The sequence below is a fragment of the Pteropus vampyrus genome, unplaced genomic scaffold, assembly GCF_000151845.1.
Source record: "Pteropus vampyrus isolate Shadow unplaced genomic scaffold, Pvam_2.0 Scaffold65, whole genome shotgun sequence".
NCBI lineage: Eukaryota > Metazoa > Chordata > Mammalia > Chiroptera > Pteropodidae > Pteropus > Pteropus vampyrus.
Genome location: NW_011888846.1, coordinates 5,959,946 through 5,967,259, shown reverse-complemented (window position 1 = coordinate 5,967,259; position 7,314 = coordinate 5,959,946). Strand labels below are relative to the sequence as shown.

The following is a 7,314-nucleotide window of genomic DNA, read 5'->3' as shown; positions in this document are numbered from 1 at the left end:
AAACTATGGCGCACGCTGCCCGCTTTTGTACAGCCCTTGAGCTACGAATGGTTTTTATATTTTAAGGGGTTGTTTAAAAAACAAAACGTGCAACAGATATGTAAGTGTCCCTCAAAGCCGAAAATGTTTACTATTTGGACTTTTACAGAAAAAGCTTAGCAATTCCTATTCTTTTCTCTTCGATCAGCATACCACGTTTACTGTAATTGATTCAAACTCTTAAAGACCTGTCCAGGGCATCTTTTTTTTTTTTTAAACCCTCAGCCCTTTGAAGTTCTAGTTAGTTTATATTAAGCATACAGCCTTATTTCCTTTTCCCGAGGACCCAGATGAACACCACATTGAACGGCGTGGTGGCTGTCCCCCAAGGAATTTCCCTAGCGACCCTCACAGTTAGGTTGAAGGGTCATGAAATGGTGGTGACAGCCGGCGGACGAGAGCTGGCCGCAGCCCGCCCCGCGCTAAAGCCTAAGTGCAAACCTGGGACTGTCTCTGAGGTTCCTTTCTTTCGTTCTTCTCTCCAGGCCTACTCCGTCTACGATGAAGACATCGGGTACTGTCAAGGACAGTCTTTCCTTGCTGCTGTGCTGCTGCTGCATGTGAGTAATTTTCCGTGAAATAAACGGGGTGACGCTGCCAAGGTTATTTTGTTTTCTACTTGGTTTCGTTCTGCCTTCTTATTTTCCATTTACTTGATGGAGATCGCACGTGGCATATCTTTTTTAGGATGTACCTTTGGCGAGAAGGTAAGAGATCTCATGTCAGGAACAGGACGTTTGCTCGATAGAATTCATTTTGTTGGCTAGAAGGAAATACATTGCTTATTTGGAGTTACTTTTAACTAGAACGCTCCAGAGTTAAAGAAGTCAATGTGACTCCCCAAATACGAGCAGGACCAGCACCGTCATGAGGAAATGTGACAAAGAAGACTTTTAACTCCTCAGTGATTTCTTTCTGTATGTTCTCTTCCCCTCCAGCCACTTGCATTTAATAGAATGCTTCCTGAGCATCGGTGGTCAGTACTGGGCTAGGAAGCGACGTTACAAATGTGAATAATTTCTGAATTGTGTTTTCGAGGACCTGATGGTCCAGAATGGGACACAGATAATAGAGGGCACATGCTTATTATTTTTATTCTTTTTATGTGTTCTTATTAATTTTTGACATTCACTAACCTCCAGTGTGCTTAGTGAAAGCGATACCCAGAGTAGGAGAACAGAGAGAATTACCCACCCCAGCTCTGCTAGAACTTTCAGCAACGACTTTTCGGAGGAGATGGTAGCTTTGCCGAGACATAAGTAGTTGAGATTAGGAGAGGCTAGACGAGAAAGGGAGGGAGTAGAGGTTGCTAAAGAAAAAGAACAATGTGAATGAATGTATGGAAACACAAAAGGGCACAGCGGATCAAAGGAACAATAAGGAATTACAGTTTCTATACAGTCGCTGTAGGAATCGTGTGCAGCGAGAGGTCGGATGGGCAGGGACTGTTCTGAAGACTTTGCGATAATGCCAGGAAGTGTGGGCTTCACCGCAAAGCTAATGAGCAGCCGTTGATCAGTTTCGACCAATTCGAAGCAGGGAAATGGCAGCCAGGTGTTCATTTCGGGTAGATTCTTATTATACCCATGCAGAGGGTGGAGCCGAAGAAAATAAGCAGCAGCAGAGATACCGGTTAGGAGGCGGCCGTCTCAGTGAGAGATGTCGAGACCCAGAGAAAGAGCAACAGAATTAAGAAACACGCGAGAGGCAAAATCGGTAGGTTTTATGGATGGAATTGACCAGGGAAGGGTCAAAGGTAACAAGCCAAGTTTTCTAGCTTTGATGACTGAATAAACTGTGGTATTTTGAGCTGAGATAGAAAAAAATATATCCATTGAGATTGAATGGAGAAAAAAGGTTAGGAGTTGATGATCATCTAGGTAGAATGAATAGAGTAAGAAAAACAGGTTAGAACCTAGGAATCTAGGTGTTTAGAGGGCTCATGAGGAAGAGGAATTCTTGAAGAATTTCTGGATTTTTCAATAGGGAAGAAGCAATGTATAATGTCAAATGTGAGAGAGAGATCCAGAAAGTTTAAAATGAAAGCATTTTTTAGGTTTACATTCTGGAAACAGAGCAATTATAGTAGATTCGTGGTCCTCGTTCTGATAACTTTATTCTAGTGATAATAATGGTGATTCTGTTGTGATTACTCACTTTAACTTTGAGCTTGATTTCTCACTCGGATATCCATAGCCCATCTTCTTGGGATTACCTGTGATTATCAAGCACTTTTTGACCACAAATTCTCGGCACACCTGTTCTACTCCTAAACCCATCTAATATCTAGAATAGTCAGCTCCCTACCACAAGGGGCAGGGACTGTACGCAGTGACATGATGGAATTCAACAAGGTTCAAAGGCCTCGTCCCTTCACAGGGAGCCTTTACAGTTGCTCTGATGAGAAGCTGACATTCAAGCCTTGGGGGTGAAGCTTTGTCTTCAGCAAAGAAATCTCTGAGTACATCATAGTTTAGCATTTTAAACCTGTAGCCCTGTTAAACACAGTATACTATATTCATTAAAATTCAATGAGACTATCTCTCTGAGATATCTGTTCTGAGATTTAACAGAGGTTCAGTTCGTTGTAAGCTTATATCTATTTGTAAACACCTACTGTTCCCTCCTCCCTTGAAAAAAAAAAAAGAGAGTGAATCAAATAACTAGAAAACTCAATTACCCAGAATTGTTTCTTTCATCACCTCCTCTCCTATTATAAGAGTCACGTGGCAAGTCAGCTGTTGTAAACTTATTCAGCTAAATTGCTTCCAGGGTGTGTCACAAGATGGATAGAAATTCAGTCCAGGCTCTCACACTTTCTACGTTAGTAGAATTATGCAGTTGTTGCCATGGCTTATAAAATAACTGGAAGTATAGAAATGCCTTCAGAATCCTTGAGGAAAGATGAACTGATATTCAGCATAGTGTTAATGAAGAACATTCTATTGTAATTTTTAAATGACAGCTTGTACGATATTTCTTTTAATTAGCATAGTTCATTAACTGATCATTAATCCATTTGAATAAGAAGTTAACTGTAATTTTTTCCCCCCATATTTTGCCTCCATGGTTTAAATAGGTAGAAGAATGCAGTCTAGCTTAAACAATTCATCAAATACACTGTCTCAGGTTCCAGGGAGATACGTTAGTAGGGTCTTACTGACTAATTTTTTATCAGTTACATAAGCCGTTGCTTCTTTTTGCTGCCAGACATCCTTTGGCGGCTCCATATTAATCACTGTCAGAACCTGCTTCTTTTTGGGAATATTGTCTTTTTCTCACCTATGGTCATTTATATTTCACATTCACTGCCTAAGGGGAAAGAAAGACCAAAAAATGAAAGTATGTTCAAAAACAAAATTTTAGAATTTGTAATATTTTTTTGTCTAAGTAGTTTTCTGAAATAATTAGCTTCTCACAGTGCTTGGAAACTTCTCGATGCTTTGATAATAGCTCTGTAACTTGTAGTCTAAGCAGTGAAAGAATTGTTTATCACAGTAGTTGCTGTTTTAGCTATGTGTGAAATTACAAGAAATTTATCATTTATAGCTGGAGAAGAATGTTGTAGCACAGATTGCTTGTAACCATGATAGTGTCCACCTGCCTTTGAAGCTAAATGTGCAATAATAATTAGTAATATCATTATGGTATTAGTCTTTGCTTAATTGGAAATACAATAAATGTCTTTTTATATGTTTATTCTAAAAATTATATAAAATATTTTAGATCATTTTTAACCCAATATCTTTCTGACATTTATTACCAAGCAGCTTTACACTTTTCTTATTGAACACATACTTTTTTAGACCTTTAGAAAATCATGCTCCTTTTTAAGGTCAGATTACTTTATGCATACTAATATTGGCATATATGGAATCTTTCCAACTATAAAAAACTATTCTTTTTGGATAATCCGGAATGTTTAAAACTATTGAATTTTTAAAAATAAAGTCATCGACGAGGCACAGCTGCTTTGGAGACCAGTGTGGTGCACATCTGATAAGAACGTGCACACCTAGCAATTCCGCTCGTAGGAATTTGACCTTAGTCAAAGTTGTGCACACGCACACCAAAATCACGTTACAATTGTCCTACTATCAGTGTCCATAATAGTCAGACGAGTCAATGCACACTAATAGACTGTCTACTACTAGAATTATAATCAGACATTAAAATGGATAAATTGCAGTATATTCATATTGTGGAACGCTATATGGCAAAGAAATGAATGTTTTATGTTACACAGGTTCATGTGAATGGATCCTACAAATATAAGGTTTAGTAAGAAAGCAAAATATATTTGGTATCCTTTGATATGATTCCATTTAGTATAAAGTTCATTAAGAGACGAGAATGAAGTCTATTTTTAGGGAGCTAGATAGCTGGAAAAGGGTAAATAATACCCAGGAAGTGGTCACCTTTGAAATCAGAATAGTGATGTCTCTAAGGAGAAACTAGGAGTCCTGTTGGGAAGGGACACACGGGGATATTGAGGAGAGTTGACAGGATTCTATTTCTTCACCTGTTTTACTCTGTAATCAATTATTAATAACTTTTATGTATTTTTCTGTGTTTTATTTCCAAATAAAAATTATGAATCCTTCAATGCACCCCCAGACAAAGACAGGTTCAGGATGAGATTTAACCAATAGACTTAAGAAATGAGAAGCAGAGCTACTTCTCAGTTTTTCTGAAAATAAAGTCTCCAGAGAGTGCGAGGGGTCAAGGTAGAGGCTTCCTAGTGTTTTGTATGTATATATAAATAAAAGCGTTTGTGTCATTGTGTTGTTCAGGACTCTGCTCCATGTGACATAACCTCAGCTCAAAGGAGCTTAAATTAAAAAGGAATTTTATCGGCTCACATAACAGGCAAGTCCAGGGCAGAGGTGATTTCGACATGGTTGGATTCCAGAGTTCCTATTTTGTTGTGAGGAATCTCTGTCTCCGTATCTCTGTTTCACTTAAATTTTCTTGCCTTAATTATACGGACAGGCCGCTAAGTGGGCAGCGTGGCTGCTGGCTGGCCTGGCTTTATATCCTTTCAGTTTTATGACTTCATTTAAAAGGGACCATTTTTTGCTATAGTTCTTGCATTAAAAAAAAAAAAAAATCCCTGGAAGATTCTGATTATCTGGGAATCTGCCATCTATGAATCAATTACTAAGAGCAGGAAGGCAGGGTATTCTGATTGGCCTGGCCCAGGTCTTGAGTGCTGACGGTGCTGGTGGTGAGCTGGATCAGCTCTCCCTGAACAAGGGAGTGGGTTTTCTGGGGGAAGGAGGCGTTGATGCCAGAGGATAGGGAGATAGGATGCTAGACAGAGATATCGCATCATCGTATGGTGATGTCCTTACTATAGGTGTTTCAGTGGATTTTTAATAAGTCTTTTTATACTCCCAGATCACTTTTTTCTCATAATCCATGAGTTAATTTTCCTGTTCTGAGTTAATTCTTGCATCAGTGCTTTGGAAACTTTTCCTAGTATCTTCTCTCTTTGTCTTGTAAATATATTCGAGACATTTTACCTTTAAAAAAATATCCTCTTTTGGTCACCATATCATTGGTTTCTCTGTCCTTTCGAAGCTGAACTCATTCCAAAGGGTAGTAAAAAGCACAACTGTGAATTTGAATTGCAGTTTAATACCTTTCAAGTTATATGACCCCGGGGCAAGTTTCCTAAACTCTCTGAGCTTCAGTTTTTTCATTTATAAGATGGAAATAATATTATCATCTTTAAAGGTGTTTTTTTTTTTATGAATATTGAATACCTTACATCATGAGCATAAAGAGTCTTATTTTGTATCTAGCACAATAAGATTGTAGCCATGGGATTAAATTCAGGCTTTACATAATAGATGTGTAGTTATTGTCAAGTCACTTAACATCTTTGATCTTCACTAGTATAATATTTAAAATATAAAAATAATACCTACTCTACTGAATTTGGTGAGGATCAAAGGGGATCATGAATGAATGCCTCTAATAATGGTAGCTGCTGCTGTTCTTTCTAAAATTAGTAATTATTTGCCCAGCCAATTTTTTTTTGGACCCTGGTCCTATTGGTCAAATCGATCACACATAGCAGACTAATATGTTGTGCAGTATGTTTTATAGCTTATAAATAGACATTCTGTTTAAATGTGTTTTAGCATATATTTGATTTAAAAGGAAAATAAACAGCTAGAAATTTTTATTTAATTTGCTTTTCAACATATAAACAAGAGATAAAGATATTGGGTTAAAAATGATCTAAAAATTATTTGCCCAGCCAATTTTTTTTTTGGACCCTGGTCCTATTGGTCAAATCGATCACACATAGCAGACTAATATGTTGTGCAGTATGTTTTATAGCTTATAAATAGACATTCTGTTTAAATGTGTTTTAGCATATATTTGATTTAAAAGGAAAATAAACAGCTAGAAATTTTTATTTAATTTGCTTTTCAACATATAAACAAGAGATAAAGATGTAGCAATTTCTGATTTTCAAAATAGTTTCTGGCTTTCACCTTCGTTGAAGAAAACTCAGAAAATCAGTGGAATATTCAGTGCCTTCTTGGAAAACAGTAGATTGGTTACAAAAAGATGTGAAATAATCATGTGGAATAGAAATTTTAGCTTAATCCTAAACAAAGGGATTATTTTAAATTATCAACTGATAATTTTACTTCAGAAAACATCTCAACATATGTTACTTTAGGTGAGTCTTAAAGACTTGAGGTCCATAGAACTGCTTTGTTTTGGGGTTCACCACAGAGAAGCAGTGAATGTGGAGACTGTCCTCATTAAGTGATCACCTTTGTCAGTAGAGATGGCAGGTCATTATCAATATTTGCTACCAAACAGTGTTTACATCATGCTTGATTCTCAGGTTGTACATGTGAAGCAAGTATTTTGTTTTGTGTTTCATAGAGCCATGGATGACATTTCGATGTCTTAATTTATAAGATTTTAATGTTTATTCCTCCCTTCCCCAATAAAACAACAGTGATTCCATGATAAAGCTCCTGTATTCAGCAAAGGTGGACATTCAATATTAGAGACCCACACCATGCTCCAACACTTAATAGTTTATTTAAAAATATATTGCTCAATGATTTATTTTTATTGTACTTTAGACCAATTGCATATCGATGATAAATTGGATTATCTAGTTTAGTGAAATATTAATCATTGTAATAAGTTAAATAGTTATTTTATTGCATTTTTTAAAAAGCAAGATACCTTGTAGTAAGGTGAGGTTTGGTAGTACAGTTAGAGCTAGGCACTGATTGC

At 37.0% G+C, this 7,314-nt stretch overlaps 1 protein-coding gene across 1 annotated transcript in view; it reads left to right on the top strand.

Moving 5' to 3' along the window:
• The first annotated feature begins 514 nt into the window (after positions 1 to 514).
• Positions 515 to 7,314, top strand: part of RABGAP1L (RAB GTPase activating protein 1 like) — a 183,997-nt gene continuing 177,197 nt past the window's right edge. Inside the window, exon 1 of the mRNA XM_011361250.2 lies at positions 515 to 599. The gene's annotated coding sequence lies outside the window, so the exon portion shown is untranslated. The remainder of the gene's footprint in view (positions 600 to 7,314) is intronic.